Source organism: Thalassophryne amazonica, chromosome 15, assembly GCF_902500255.1.
Source record: "Thalassophryne amazonica chromosome 15, fThaAma1.1, whole genome shotgun sequence".
NCBI classification, from domain to species: Eukaryota; Metazoa; Chordata; class Actinopteri; order Batrachoidiformes; family Batrachoididae; genus Thalassophryne; species Thalassophryne amazonica.
This window is the reverse complement of record NC_047117.1, coordinates 31123506-31138678: the sequence shown is the minus strand read 5'-3', so window position 1 is coordinate 31138678 and position 15173 is coordinate 31123506. Positions and strand designations below refer to the sequence as shown.

The 15173-nt window shown below is 40.2% G+C and overlaps 1 protein-coding gene across 3 annotated transcripts in view; it reads right to left on the bottom strand.

Moving 5' to 3' along the window:
• usp53b (ubiquitin specific peptidase 53b) overlaps positions 1 to 2718 on the bottom strand; it is a 96218-nt gene extending 93500 nt beyond the window's left edge. For all 3 annotated transcript variants that reach the window (XM_034188130.1, XM_034188132.1, XM_034188131.1), the window contains exon 1: positions 2327 to 2718. The gene's annotated coding sequence lies outside the window, so the exon portion shown is untranslated. The remainder of the gene's footprint in view (positions 1 to 2326) is intronic.
• Positions 2719 to 15173: the final 12455 nt, after the last annotated feature.

Here is a 15173-nt window from a genome sequence, read left to right as displayed (position 1 = left end):
TGGCGCCTTCCTGTCCTGAGCAACGCTAATAGATTGAGGCGCGCACATCCATTCCAGTCTATATTTCCATGGACTAAACAATGTGCCTAGCTTAGCTCATCATTAACCGTTCCACAGTTTTTTCCAGTGCTCTGGAGATCACGGTCTGTAGACTCACTCACTCATCTTCCCTTACTCCAATCAAGGGTCATGGCGGGGGGTGCTTTACAATCCACCTAACCTGCATGTCTTTAAATGTGGTAGGAAGCCGGAACACCACAAGGAGACCCACACAAACACAGGGAGAACATGCCAAGTCCACACAGAAAGGCCTCAGGTGGGAATCAATCCCATGACCTTCTTGCTGCGAGGGAACAGTGTTAACCACTAAGCCACCGTGCTGCCCCAACAGTAGACTATAATGCAAAATATAGCACATTTTTTTAAAATGTCCAAAACATACACATACACACTGATCAGTGGGAGGTGATGGTCTAGTGGTTAAGTGTTGGGCTTGAGACCAGAAGATCCTCTGTTCAAATCCCAGCCTGACTGGAAAATCACTAAGGGCCCTTGGGCAAGATCCTTAATCCCCTATTGCTCCTGGTGTGTAGTGAGCGCCTTGTATGGCAGCACCCTCACATCGGGGGGAATGTGAGGCATTATTGTAAAGTGCTTTGAGCGTCTAATGCAGATGGAAAAGCGCTATATAAATGCAGCCTGACTGGAAAATCAGTAAGGGCCCTTGGGCAAGATCCTTAATCCCCTATTGCTCCCGGTGTGTAGTGAGCGCCTAGTATGGCAGCACCCTCACATCAGGGGGGAGTGTGAGGCATTATTGTAAAGTGCTTTGAGCATCTGATGCAGATGGAAAAGCGCAATATAAATGCAGCCCATTTATCATTTCCATTTACACACATTTACATGTAACAGTATTAATTGGTATGGAAGCCAAAACCCAAAACATTAAAATAGAGATTCGGCTCAGAACACACTGGTCCCATGCTTCTTATTATTTTTGCTGAGGTAACATGCTGTTTAATCATATCAGTGTGTGTAAACTGTTAACCCACTGAAAGTCTGACATAGTGAAAAAGTAATAAATCTATCTTGTAACTCTTATTTTTACATAGCATTATATGGAAATAAAGGAGATATTGTAAGTGAGACAACAAATTTTGTTTGATAAAATTGATTCAGATGATGTGCAGACAGGGGGAAGCAGGTGATCTCCAGGAGCAGGGCTGTGACCCCCTGGTGTGGAGTCACCTTGTCTGGTGCTTAATTAAACAGTGGGGGCAAAGTGCAGATGACCAAATAAAAAACAGTAAAATCATAAACTGTTATTTCTTTTTATGTTCAACTTAAATTCATAACTTTTGGCTCAAATGCACGCAGGTATTGAAAACAAATTTGCTCTCAGTTATTTATTCTTGCCTTGATCCACATGTTCACCAGACTGTCCTGAACACCAACAGTAAAAAGGACTGAGCTCAGGATCAGCTCTTTTGTTAACCGATTAATCATTAATCATTTATTTAATGAAGAACAAGCTTTTTCAAGTTTCCTGCTGATCAAATTTGAGATTGTGCTGTTTTTCAGCTGGTGTTTGTTCAGCTTTTGGGTTTTTGACCTCGTCATATGAACAAAATAAGTGAGTGTCACAAAAGTGTGGAGAAATCTGTCTGAAAAAGATTAGATTAGATTAGATAGAACTTGAGAAGACTCCTTCAAGGAAATTGAGGTGTCTGGAAAATATCTGGAAAATTGTAAGTTTTTTAAGCTTTGATGATTGAAAAAAAATTTTTTTTTTTTTACTAAATTTAAAATCAAATAAAAATAATAAAAAACTTGGTCATTTTTTATTAAGAATAAATTACAAACATACAAAATTGTAGCTTTTCATTAAAGTCAGATTTTTGGGACAGAGGGGGCAGAAATGAATGATCTTTTCTTTGAGCAATTTTACTTTTTTAATTACAAATCCTATTCATACTAATATTTGGTGTCAGTGCGCACGTGTTTCTGCTCCTCTCTAACATCATGTAATGACGTCATATAGGCCTATCCATCTGACAGAGACACAGCAGCCTTTGTGGGTTCGTGGGCGCAGATCACATCCTGGTGATTTCTTTCTTCTTCTTCTTCTTCTTCTGAGCATCCAGCGCTTAGAACACCTAAAATGTGCACCGAGCACGCGCGCTCCCACAATAGGATCGCATCGCATACAAGCACAGCGCCAGCTTGAGGTCAACACGGGAACTGCGCCCAAGTCAGCCACAGTAAATCCCGGTTACCGCAACTTGCATTCAGACTTTTTGAGTAAACCGATGTGGCGCAGACTCACCGTGAAGCGCGCACTGACCGCTCCAGACGTCTCCTGTGCACGCAGACTGGAAACGACTGCGGATATACGGACAGACGCACGAAATCGCGCTATATCCTCCACAGCGCAGCACGCACGCATGCACGCACACGGCAGCTCGAGCCTCTGATGGCGCACAGACCAGGCGCGCGGAAAAGCGTTTGTTTTCGCCTGCAATCCGTCCCTCTTTTTGCGCAAACCGGCCCGGTGACGGCGTGCGGCAGAATGTCCGACGCGGATTAGTGATGCTTAGAGACTCGAGAGGTCAAACTCCGCCCCCCGGTGAAGCCTGAAGTGCGCTACTGCCGCTGCAGTGCTCAATCCGCGCACGGCACAGTGCTGCGCGCTGGCGGAAGGTCAGACTTCCAACTTGTCATGATGATGCTGATGATGAGAGAAGACATCACGTGACCGCGCTGGTTTCATAATCATGCGGCACTGTGGGGACGAAACCCTGCGTGTGCGTGCGTGGAGTGCAGCACACAAGATACTGGGATTTTGACTGAGATTTTTTTTCCAACATACACTTATACAGGAAACCCTGAACAAAAATGTTATATTATTTTTGAAATGTCTCTCTCTCTCTCTCTCTCTCTCTCTCTCTCTCTCTCTCTCTCTCTCTCTCTCTCTCTCTCTCTCTCTCTCTCTCTCTCTCTCTCTCTCTCTCTCTCTCTCTATATATATTAAGTTGAGGCCAACAGGCACTTGGTTGCAGGTAACTATCAGGGTGCAAAAAATTACATAATTTGAAAAAACTAAACAAATATGTGCATTTAATGAATTTTCTTTGAATTCCCATTTAAAATGCACAGTTCTTTATTTTTTTATTTTATTTTTCAAAGGGCTTACTGGGTTTTGCATGTGAACCCCTCAGCTGTACCTCAGCGTTTCTGTTTCTCTGCCAGTGCTGCAGCAAAATCACAGAATCAGAGCAGATGGAGATCCTGGCAGGAGAACCCCTCCAGAACTGAGCAAGTGTTAAGAGGAGACTGAACTAGATTACGTGTGAGTCATCAGGGTCAGCCTGCAAGGCCAAACAAGATAACCCAGACTGTGGGGTAAATACAAATGATACTGACAGGATTTATCTCTCAGATTCAGTTCCATATTTGGATTTGCAGACATTTGAAGCTGTTGAATGTCTGTCACGATGCCTGGGAAATTTCCTTGTTGTCAGTATGGTGCATGGCAGGCTGCCATTTGCCTTTTTCTAAGAAGTAGCTTCCATCTGGCCCCTCTGACATATTGGTGGATTGCTGCAGAGATGGTTGTCCTTCTGGAAGGTTCTCCTTTCTCCACAGAGGAATGCTGGAGCTTTGACAGAGTGACTACCGGGTTCTTGGTCACCTCCCTGGCTAAGTTTTCTCCCCTGATCGCTCAGTTCAGACAGGCGGCCAGCTCTAGGAAGAGTCCTGGTGGATCCAAACTTCTTCCATTTATGGATGATGGAGGCCACTGTGCTCATTGCTTCAAAGCAGCAGAAATGTTTCTGTACCCTCCCCCTGTTTTGTGCCTTGAGACAACCCTGCCTCTGAGGTCTACAGACAGTTCCTTTGACTTAATACTTGGTTTGTGCTCTGGCATGTACTGTCAACTGTGAGACCTTATATGTAGACAGGTGTGTGTCCAGTCAAATGAATTTACCCCAGGTGGACTCCAGTTAAGCTCTAGAAACATCTCAAGGATGATCAGTGGTGGCAGTGGGGTTATGGTATGGGCAGGCATCTGTTATGGACAAAGAACACAGGTGCATTTTATTGATGGCATTTTGAATGCACAGAGATACCGTGATGAGATCCTGAGGCCCATTGTTGTGCCATACATCCAAGAACATCACCTCATGTTGCAGCAGGATAATGCACGGCCCCATGTTGCAAGGATCTGTACACAATTCTTGGAAGCTGAAAATGTCCCAGTTCTTGCATGGCCGGCATACTCACCGGACATGTCACCCATTGAGCATGTTTGGGATGCTCTGGACCGGCGTATACGACAGCGTGTACCAGTTCCTGCCAATATCCAGCAACTTTGCACAGCCATTGAAGAGGAGTGGACCAACATTCCACAGGCCACAATTTACAACCTGATCAACTCTATGCGAAGGACATGTGTTGCACTGCATGAGGCAAATGGTGGTCACACCAGATACTGACTGGTATCCCTCCCCCAATAAAACAAAACTGCACCTTTCAGAGTGGCCTTTTATTGTGGGCAGTCTAAGGCACACCTGTGCACTAATCATGGTGTCTAATCAGCATCTTGGTATGGCACACCTGTGAGGTGGGATGGATTATCTCAGCAAAGGAGAAGTGCTCACTATCACAGATTTAGACTGGTTTGTGAACAATATTTGAGGAAATGGTGATATTGTGTATGTGGAAAAAGTTTTAGATCTTTGAGTTCATCTCATACAAAATGGGAGCAAAACCAAAAGTGTTGCATTTATATTTTTGTTGAGTGTATATATATATATATATATATATATATATATATATATATATATATATATATATATATATATATATATATATCAATCAATCAATTTTTTTATATAGCGCCAAATCACAACAAACAGTTGCCCCAAGGCGCTTTATATTGTAAGGCAAGGCCATACAATAACTATGTAAAACCCCAACGGTCAAAACGACCCCCTGTGAGCAAGCACTTGGCTACAGTGGGAAGGAAAAACTCCCTTTTAACAGGAAGAAACCTCCAGCAGAACCAGGCTCAGGGAGGGGCAGTCTTCTGCTGGGACTGGTTGGGGCTGAGGGAGAGAACCAGGAAAAAGACATGCTGTGGAGGGGAGCAGAGATCGATCACTAATGATTAAATGCAGAGTGGTGCATACAGAGCAAAAAGAGAAAGAAACAGTGCATCATGGGAACCCCCCAGCAGTCTACGTCTATAGCAGCATAACTAAGGGATGGTTCAGGGTCACCTGATCCAGCCCTAACTATAAGCTTTAGCAAAAAGTGACTCTTTGTCAGCCTGGCTACAGTGCTGAAAAGAAACCTGGGGTTGTTCTTATTTTCTTCAATTAGTGATGAGTAGAAAGATGTCCTAGCTTTACGGAGGGCTTTTTTATAGAGCAACAGACTCTTTTTCCAGGCTAAGTGAAGATCTTCTAAATTAGTGAGACGCCATTTCCTCTCCAACTTACAGGTTATCTGCTTTAAGCTACGAGTTTGTGAGTTATACCACGGAGTCAGGCACTTCTGATTTAAAGCTCTCTTTTTTAGAGGAGCTACAGCATCCAAAGTTGTCTTCAATGAGGATGTAAAACTATTGACGAGATACTCTATCTCACTTACAGAGTTTAGGTAGCTACTCTGCACTGTGTTGGTATATGGCATTAGAGAACATAAAGAAGGAATCATATCCTTAAACCTAGTTACAGCGCTTTCTGAAAGACTTCTAGTGTAATGAAACTTATTCCCCACTCCTGGGTAGTCCATCAGAGTAAATGTAAATGTTATTAAGAAATTATCAGACAGAAGGGAGTTTTCAGGGAATACTGTTAAGTCTTCTATTTCCATACCATAAGTCAGAACAAGATCTAAGATATGATTAAAGTGGTGGGTGGACTCATTTACTTTTTGAGCAAAGCCAATAGAGTCTAATAATAGATTAAATGCAGTGTTGAGGCTGTCATTCTCAGCATCTGTGTGGATGTTAAAATCGCCCACTATAATTATCTTATCTGAGCTAAGCACTAAGTCAGACAAAAGGTCTGAAAATTCACAAAGAAACAGTAACGACCAGGTGGACGATAGATAATAACAAATAAAACTGGTTTTTGGGACTTCCAATTTGGATGGACAAGACTAAGAGTCAAGCTTTCAAATGAATTAAAGCTCTGTCTGGGTTTTTGATTAATTAATAAGCTGGAATGGAAGATTGCTGCTAATCCTCCGCCCCGGCCCATGCTACGAGCATTCTGACAGTTAGTGTGACTCGGGGGTGTTGACTCATTTAAACTAACATATTCATCCTGCTGTAACCAGGTTTCTGTAAGGCAGAATAAATCAATATGTTGATCAATTATTATATCATTTACCAACAGGGACTTAGAAGAGAGAGACCTAATGTTTAATAGACCACATTTAACTGTTTTAGTCTGTGGTGCAGTTGAAGGTGCTATATTATTTTTTCTTTTTGAATTTTTATGCTTAAATAGATTTTTGCTGGTTATTGGTGGTCTGGGAGCAGAACCGTCTCTACGGGGATGGGGTAATGAGGGGATGGCAGGGGGAGAGAAGCTGCAGAGAGGTGTGTAAGACTACAACTCTGCTTCCTGGTCCCAACCCTGGATAGTCACGGTTTGGAGGATTTTAAGAAAATTGGCCAGATTTCTAGAAATGAGAGCTGCTCCATCCAAAGTGGGATGGATGCGTCTCTCCTAACAAGACCAGGTTTTCCCCAGAAGCTTTGCCAATTATCTATGAAGCCCACCTCATTTTTTGGACACCACTCAGACAGCCAGCAATTCAAGGAGAACATGCGGCTAAACATGTCACTCCCGGTCTGATTGGGGAGGGGCCCAGAGAAAACTACAGAGTCCGACATTGTTTTTGCAAACTTACACACCGATTTAATGTTAATTTTAGTGACCTCCGATTGGTGTAACCGGGTGTCATTACTGCCGACGTGAATTACAATCTTACCAAATTTACGCTTAGCCTTAGCCAGCAGTTTCAAATTTCCTTCAATGTCGCCTGCTCTGGCCCCCGGAAGACAATTGACTATGGTTGCTGGTGTCGCTAACTTCACATTTCACAAAACAGAGTCGCCAGTAACCAGAGTTTGATCCTCGGCGGGTGTGTCGTCGAGTGGGGAAAAACGGTTAGAGATGTGAACGGGTTGGCGGTGTACACAGGGCTTCTGTTTAGGGCTACGCTTCCTCCTCACAGTCACCCAGTCAGCCTGCTTTCCCGGCTGCTCGGGATCTGCCAGGGGGTAAGTAACGGCGGCTAAGCTACCTTGGTCCGCACCGACTACAGGGGCCTGGCTAGCTGTAGAATTTTCCACGGTGCGGAGCTGAGTCTCCAATTCGCCCAGCCTGGCCTCCAAAGCTACGAATAAGCTACACTTATTACAAGTACCGTTACTGCTAAAGGAGGCCGAGGAATAACTAAACATTTCACACCCAGAGCAGAAAAGTGCGGGAGAGACAGGAGAAGCCGCCATGCTAAATTGGCTAAGAGCTAGTAGCTACGCTAAGCTAGCCGATTCCCAAAAACACGCAAAGTGAATAATGTGTAAATAATTTAGAGGTGATTCAGCAGAAGGAGTGCTTTAGTTAAGGCACGTAAAGATTACACTGGGAAACAAATCGTAATCTAGATAACCAGATCAATCTAACTGCGCAGATTAAACAGCTAACAGATACAGAAAAACACCGCTGTGCTCCGGAACAGGAACTGATACAATAACGCAGTGAGAGCCAACCACCCTATATATATATATATATAGGGTGGTTGGCTATATATATATATATATATATATATATATATATATATATATATATATATATATATATATATATATATATATATATATATATATGAATTTGTATCAATCTCAAAAATACTTTTTTCACATTGTCATTATGGGGTATTGTGTGTAGAATTTTGAGGAAATAATATTTCATCCATTGTGGAATAAGGCTTGTATACCTAACAAAACGTGGGAAAGTGAAGCACTGTGAATGCTTTCTGGATGCACTGTACATTACACTGAAGTAGCAATGCAGAGAATGACAGATGCCAAACTGCTTTATGTCATGTTTTGCTCAGAATACATCCATGATTAATTCAAAGACGACCCTTTTGTGCCCTGTGCAATAATTTGCACTCAGAATCCAGCAAAGTGAATTTTAACATGCCCCATATGTGTTTGTCATGGGCTATAGATCGTCAAGATAGGGCCCTGTGTGTGTCAATGCAAGTGACAAATGCAATTTTATAAATTGCTGACCAGGTTGTTAAAAACGGTCATTCTCATGAGTTGCTGCACATTTTAGAATTCTATGTGCTCAAACTGACATTTTGAGTGACAGTGTTGCATTGAGATCATCAGCTCTGTGGAATTTTTAGAATGCTAGTGACATTTGTGTGAACTTCGTTTTTCTTCAATAAAGCATTTTGATGTGTATAGCCATACTTTTCTCAGATTGCGTCTGCAGAAACACAGCGGGATTAATGCATTCTGCCATTGGCTCCAGCAGCAGCACAGCAGCCTCTCTGGAGAATCGCTGAGTTCTTTATTTATAATGAGACTGAGGAAAATTAGGCTGTACATTTCTTCTGATGAATGCAGCACAGCTGAAGGCTGCTCAGACCAGTCGCCTAATGCAGCTGTTCTTTGGGTTATTTTGGGGTTCACTTTCTAAAACTGTTTTCTTTCTTCACGAATTGCTGTCACACACTCCAGATCCATGAAATAACTGCAGAGCCTCACAACCAGGAAACAGTCAGTGACTGCAAACCCTGTCCTTCATGTCACTATCAAAACTTTTTGCAGTTCATCTAAGAAGAAATGCATGTTGTCTGCATAAATAAGCAAAAATTTGTCATATTTGATGAAAAACATGGAATGACTGAGAAAACACACTGTTATAATATTACTGAATTAGTCTTTGTTGTTAAATAAGCCATTTGTCATATGTGTGTTATAAATCACCATTATTATTATTATTATTATTGCTGTTGTTATTATTATTAATATTATTACCTGAGGCCATTAAATATGGCCATCGGGTATTGCGAAGGCTTTTCCTTCACCCGTCTGTCTGTCTGTCTGTGCTCAGCATAAGCCCAGTCCTATTACTCCCTGGGTCTTCAAATTCACAGGGAACTTTCTTGGGACACAGACCTTCGACTAGTTCAAAGATGGCTAACCTTGACCTATTTTAAGAGGATAAAAAAAAATCACTTTCTATTTCAATCTGTTCAGTTTTGTTTTTGAGTGGCAGTGTAACAGCCAATCAGAGTAGAGCTGCACTGTGACCTCAGTGGCTGTTTTGTGTGTTTATATACACGTTTCTCATATATTATGTAAAAGTTAGCAAAATAAATAAATAAACACTTCTAAAATGGAAAATGCTGTTTTTGGAACCTAATAACACCTCTGAACTTATTTACAAGACACTTTGCAGATGTACACTTTACACTTTACAGAGGCTGGTAGCTAGCTGCAAAACTGTGTTTCGTTTCTGTGTAAATATATCTTCTGTGTCATATATGATGTAAAAATTTGTGAGAAATAAACACTTCTAAAATTGAAAATGCTGTTTTTGTAACCTGATAACACCTCTGGAGTCATTTACAAGACATTTTGCAGACAATAGCGTGCATGCTAACCTCCGCTAACTCAAATCTAACTTCCTATGGAGATAAATTTGTCTCAATAATACCTGCAGATCCACAGAGGGTGATCTACAAATATCCCTTCATTTGCACAACTTCCGCTCTTAAAATGTAAATATTGTTTATGATTGACTGATTGATTGATTGATTGATAGAGGGGCTTTATTGAACATCTTTTATGCACAAAATCTTTTATGTACAAATTTTACATAAAACAATAGGTTCTTAATTAATTAAACAACTGCAAATTATAAGGAACATGGTGTTCATACGGCCAAGGGCCTTTTAGCATTGCATAATATTTATTATTATTACAAACCAAATATGTTTAAAAATTATGCATTGATGGATTGTTTGCTCGCTGCACTGCTGTCCATTCTAAGTGAATTATAAGTGACAATAACACAAAAATGTGTAAATTAAGCCAGTTATTAAATCAGACAGTACATATATTTTTGACCATTCATTAAAGTCACTTTGACTTTCACTCAGTGATTGACCTTTGCTCAACCTCACCTTACCTTGGCAATTGAGGAACCAATCTACATACATGTGCCACATCTGGTGAAAATCACAGTATATCACTGAATGTCAATATTCTGCCCTTTTACACAATGGCCTTGATGTTCACCAAAACAAACCCTTTGAGGATAATTCCGGGACCTTCATCCACGTACTGTGTTTGGTGGAAATCAAAGTCCTGGAGTAGTCAAACAAACGGGTTGCATGTCTTTGTGTTCATGTATTATTATTATTATTATATAAATTGAGACTTGGAAAATGCATTCATTAATTTTACATTATTTCCTGTGTTGAATGTTAAATTTTGCCTGACTGATCTTTTTACATGATTTATCAGCATAATATTTAAAATCTTTATAACTCACACAAGGTGATGCAGGGTGTAAATCCTGTTTGTCTCTATGTACTGTATGTACAGTACTGTGCAAAAGTACAATGCTTATATCTATCATCTGTCTTTAAGTAACTAGTGCCTGATTTTGTCTTATCATGTACAGTGCATCTACAAAATAAATAAATAAGATAAAATTCCTATTTTAACAAAAGATATGTTTTTTGATAGTTAGTAAGTTTAATAAATTCAAAAAATAGATTTTTGTTGGAATAGAAATGTATGAACATTTCACTTGAATTTTTTGTTTTTTGTTAACCCATTGAAGAATAAACCAATTCAATTGAATTCAGTTCAATTCAATTCAATTCAATTCAATTCAATTTTATTTATATAGCGCCAAATCAGAACAAACAGTTGCCCCAAGGCGCCCCATATTGCAAAGCAAGGCCATACAATAATTACGGAAAAACCCCAACAGTCAAAACGACCCCCTGTGAGCAAGCACTTGGCAACAGTGGGAAGGAAAAACTCCCTTTTAACAGGAAGAAACCTCCAGCAGAACCAGGCTCAGGGAGGGGCAGTCTTCTGCTGGGACTGGTTGGGGCTGAGGGAGAGAACCAGGAAAAATACATGCTGTGGAGGGGAGCAGAGATCAATCACTAATGATTAAATGCAGAGTGGTGCATACAGAGCAAAAAGAGAAAGAAACACTCAGTGCATCATGGGAACCCCCCAGCAGTCTAAGTCTATAGCAGCATAACTAAGGGATGGTTCAGGGTCACCTGATCCAGCCCTAACTATAAGCTTTAGCAAAAAGGAAAGTTTTAAGCCTAATCTTAAAAGTAGAGAGGGTGTCTGTCTCCCTGATCTGAATTGGGAGCTGGTTCCACAGGAGAGGAGCCTGAAAGCTGAAGGCTCTGTCTCCCATCCTACTCTTACAAACCCTAGGAACTACAAGTAAGCCTGCAGTCTGAGAGCGAAGCGCTCTATTGGGGTGATATGGTACTACAAGGTCCCTAAGATAAGATGGGACCTGATTATTCAAAACCTTATAAGTAAGAAGAAGAATTTTAAATTCTATTCTAGAATTAACAGGAAGCCAATGAAGAGAGGCCAATATGGGTGAGATATGCTCTCTCCTTCTAGTCCCTGTCAGTACTCTAGCTGCAGCATTTTGAATTAACTGAAGGCTTTTCAGGGAACTTTTAGGACAACCTGATAATAATGAATTACAATAGTCCAGCCTAGAGGAAATAAATGCATGAATTAGTTTTTCAGCATCACTCTGAGACAAGACCTTTCTAATTATAGATATATTGCGTAAATGCAAAAAAGCGGTCCTACATATTTGTTTAATATGCGCATTGAATGACATATCCTCATCAAAAATGACTCCAAGATTTCTCACAGTATTACTAGAGGTCAGGGTAATGCCATCCAGAGTAAGGATCTGGTTAGACACCATGTTTCTAAGATTTGTGGGGCCAAGTACAATAACTTCAGTTTTATCTGAGTTTAAAAGCAGGAAATTAGAGGTCATCCATGTCTTTATGTCTGTAAGACAATCCTGCAGTTTAGCTAATTGGTGTGTGTCCTCTGGCTTCATGGATAGATAAAGCTGGGCATCATCTGTGTAACAATGAAAATTTAAGCAATGCCGTCTAATAATACTGCCTAAGGGAAACATGTATAAAGTGAATAAAATTGGTCCTAGCACAGAACCTTGTGGAACTCCATAATTAACCTTAGTCTGTGAAGAAGATTCCCCATTTACATGAACAAATTGTAATCTATTAGATAAATATGATTCAAACCACCGCAGCGCAGTGCCTTTAATACCTATGGCATGCTCTAATCTCTGTAATAAAATTTTATGGTGAACAGTATCAAAAGCAGCACTGAGGTCTAACAGAACAAGCACAGAGATGAGTCCACTGTCTGAGGCCATAAGAAGATCATTTGTAACCTTCACTAATGCTGTTTCTGTACTATGATGAATTCTAAAACCTGACTGAAACTCTTCAAATAGACCATTCCTCTGCAGATGATCAGTTAGCTGTTTTACAACTACCCTTTCAAGAATTTTTGAGAGAAAAAGAAGGTTGGAGATTGGCCTATAATTAGCTAAGATAACTGGGTCAAGTGATGGCTTTTTAAGTAATGGTTTCGTTACTGCCACCTTAAAAGCCTGTGGTACATAGCCAACTAATAAAGATAGATTGATCATATTTAAGATCGAAGCATTAATTAATGGTAGGGCTTCCTTGAGCAGCCTGGTAGGAATGGGGTCTAATAGACATGTTGATGGTTTGGAGGAAGTAACTAATGAAAATAACTCAGACAGAACAATCGGAGAGAAAGAGTCTAACCAAATACTGGCATCACTGAAAGCAGCCAAAGATAACGATACGTCTTTGGGATGGTTATGAGTAATTTTTTCTCTAATAGTTAAAATTTTATTAGCAAAGAAAGTCATGAAGTCATTACTAGTTAAAGTTAAAGGAATACTCAATAGAGCTCAATAGAGCTCTGACTCTTTGTCAGCCTGGCTACAGTGCTGAAAAGAAACCTGGGGTTGTTCTTATTTTCTTCAATTAGTGATGAGTAGTAAGATGTCCTAGCTTTACGCAGGGCTTTTTTATAGAGCAACAGACTCTTTTTCCAGGCTAAGTGAAGATCTTCTAAATTAGTGAGACGCCATTTCCTCTCCAACTTACGGGTTATCTGCTTTAAGCTGCGAGTTTGTGAGTTATACCACGGAGTCAGGCACTTCTGATTTAAGGCTCTCTTTTTTAGAGGAGCTACAGCATCCAAAGTTGTCTTCAATGAGGATGTAAAACTATTGACGAGATACTCTATCTCACTTACAGAGTTTAGGTAGCTACTCTGCCCTGTGTTGGTATATGGCATTAGAGAACATAAAGAAGGAATCATATCCTTAAACCTAGTTACAGCGTTTTCTGAAAGACTTCTAGTGTAATGAAACTTATTCCCCACTGCTGGGTAGTCCATCAGAGTAAATGTTATTAAGAAATGATCAGACAGAAGGGAGTTTTCAGGGAATACTGTTAAGTCTTCAATTTCCATACCATAAGTCAGAACAAGATCTAAGGTATGATTAAAGTGGTGGGTGGACTCATTTACATTTTGAGCAAAGCCAATTGAGTCTAATAATAGATTAAATGCAGTGTTGAGGCTGTCATTCTCAGCATCTGTGTGGATGTTAAAATCACCCACTATAATTATCTTATCTGAGCTAAGCACTAAGTCAGACAAAAGGTCTGAAAATTCACAAAGAAACTCACAGTAACGACCAGGTGGACGATAGATAATAACAAATAAAACTGGTTTTTGGGACTTCCAATTTGTATGGACAAGACTAAGAGTCAAGCTTTCAAATGAATTAAAGCTCTGTCTGGGTTTTTGATTAATTAATAAGCTGGAATGGAAGATTGCTGCTAATCCTCCGCCTCGGCCCGTGCTACGAGCATTCTGGCAGTTAGTGTGACTCGGGGGTGTTGACTCATTTAAACTAACATATTCATCCTGCTGTAACCAGGTTTCTGGAAGGCAGAATAAATCAATATGTTGATCAATTATTATGTCATTTACTAACAGGGACTTAGAAGAGAGAGATCTAATGTTTAATAGACCACATTTAACTGTTTTAGTCTGTGGTGCAGTTGAAGGTGCTATATTATTTTTTCTTTTTGAATTTTTATGCTTAAATAGATTTTTGCTGGTTATTGGTGGTCTGGGAGCAGGCACCGTCTCTACGGGGATGGGGTAATGAGGGGATGGCAGGGGGAGAGAAGCTGCAGAGAGGTGTGTAAGACTACAACTCTGCTTCCTGGTCCCAACCCTGGATAGTCACAGTTTGGAGGATTTAAGAAAATTGGCCAGATTTCTAGAAATGAGAGCTGCTCCATCCAAAGTGGGATGGATGCCGTCTCTCCTAACAAGACCAGGTTTTCCCCAGAAGCTTTGCCAATTATCTATGAAGCCCACCTCATTTCATCGCCAAACCATCAAACACCACCTTTTTTTATCAACATTATCAGGTGGCTAAAGCCTTTGCAAGACAGAGATGCATGAAAAAATATGAAGAAAAAAATAAATGAAAGGAAAAAAGAAAAGAAAACAAGAGAAAGTTTTAAGTTTGATGTTTGCCAGAATTCTTAGTCATTATCTTCCACAAAAGAAGCTGAACATATATCAGTGCCTTCAGCAATATCAAATAATTTTTACATCTGTCCATAGAAGTATGATAAATGATCTGCATTATGCTGTCATAGATTAAAGATTTTTTTTTTTTTTAATTTCTGGCCAATCTGTCAAAAAAAATAAATAAATAAATAAATAAAATAAAAAAAAATTGTTGTTTATGATATTTTCAGTTTCTCTCCTAACAGCTGATGTTGGGAAACATTTTGTGGTTGCCACATACTTTAAAATGCCCTCAGCTGAAGCCCATGTCATGATCTCAGTGTTATACATGACCAGGGTTTGACCTATTTGTGCAACCACAAAATCTGGAAATCCTGATGGGTCAGTTTTTTCATTTGATTCTGAGATGTTGATAGACTGAAGACACTCTGAAGAACTC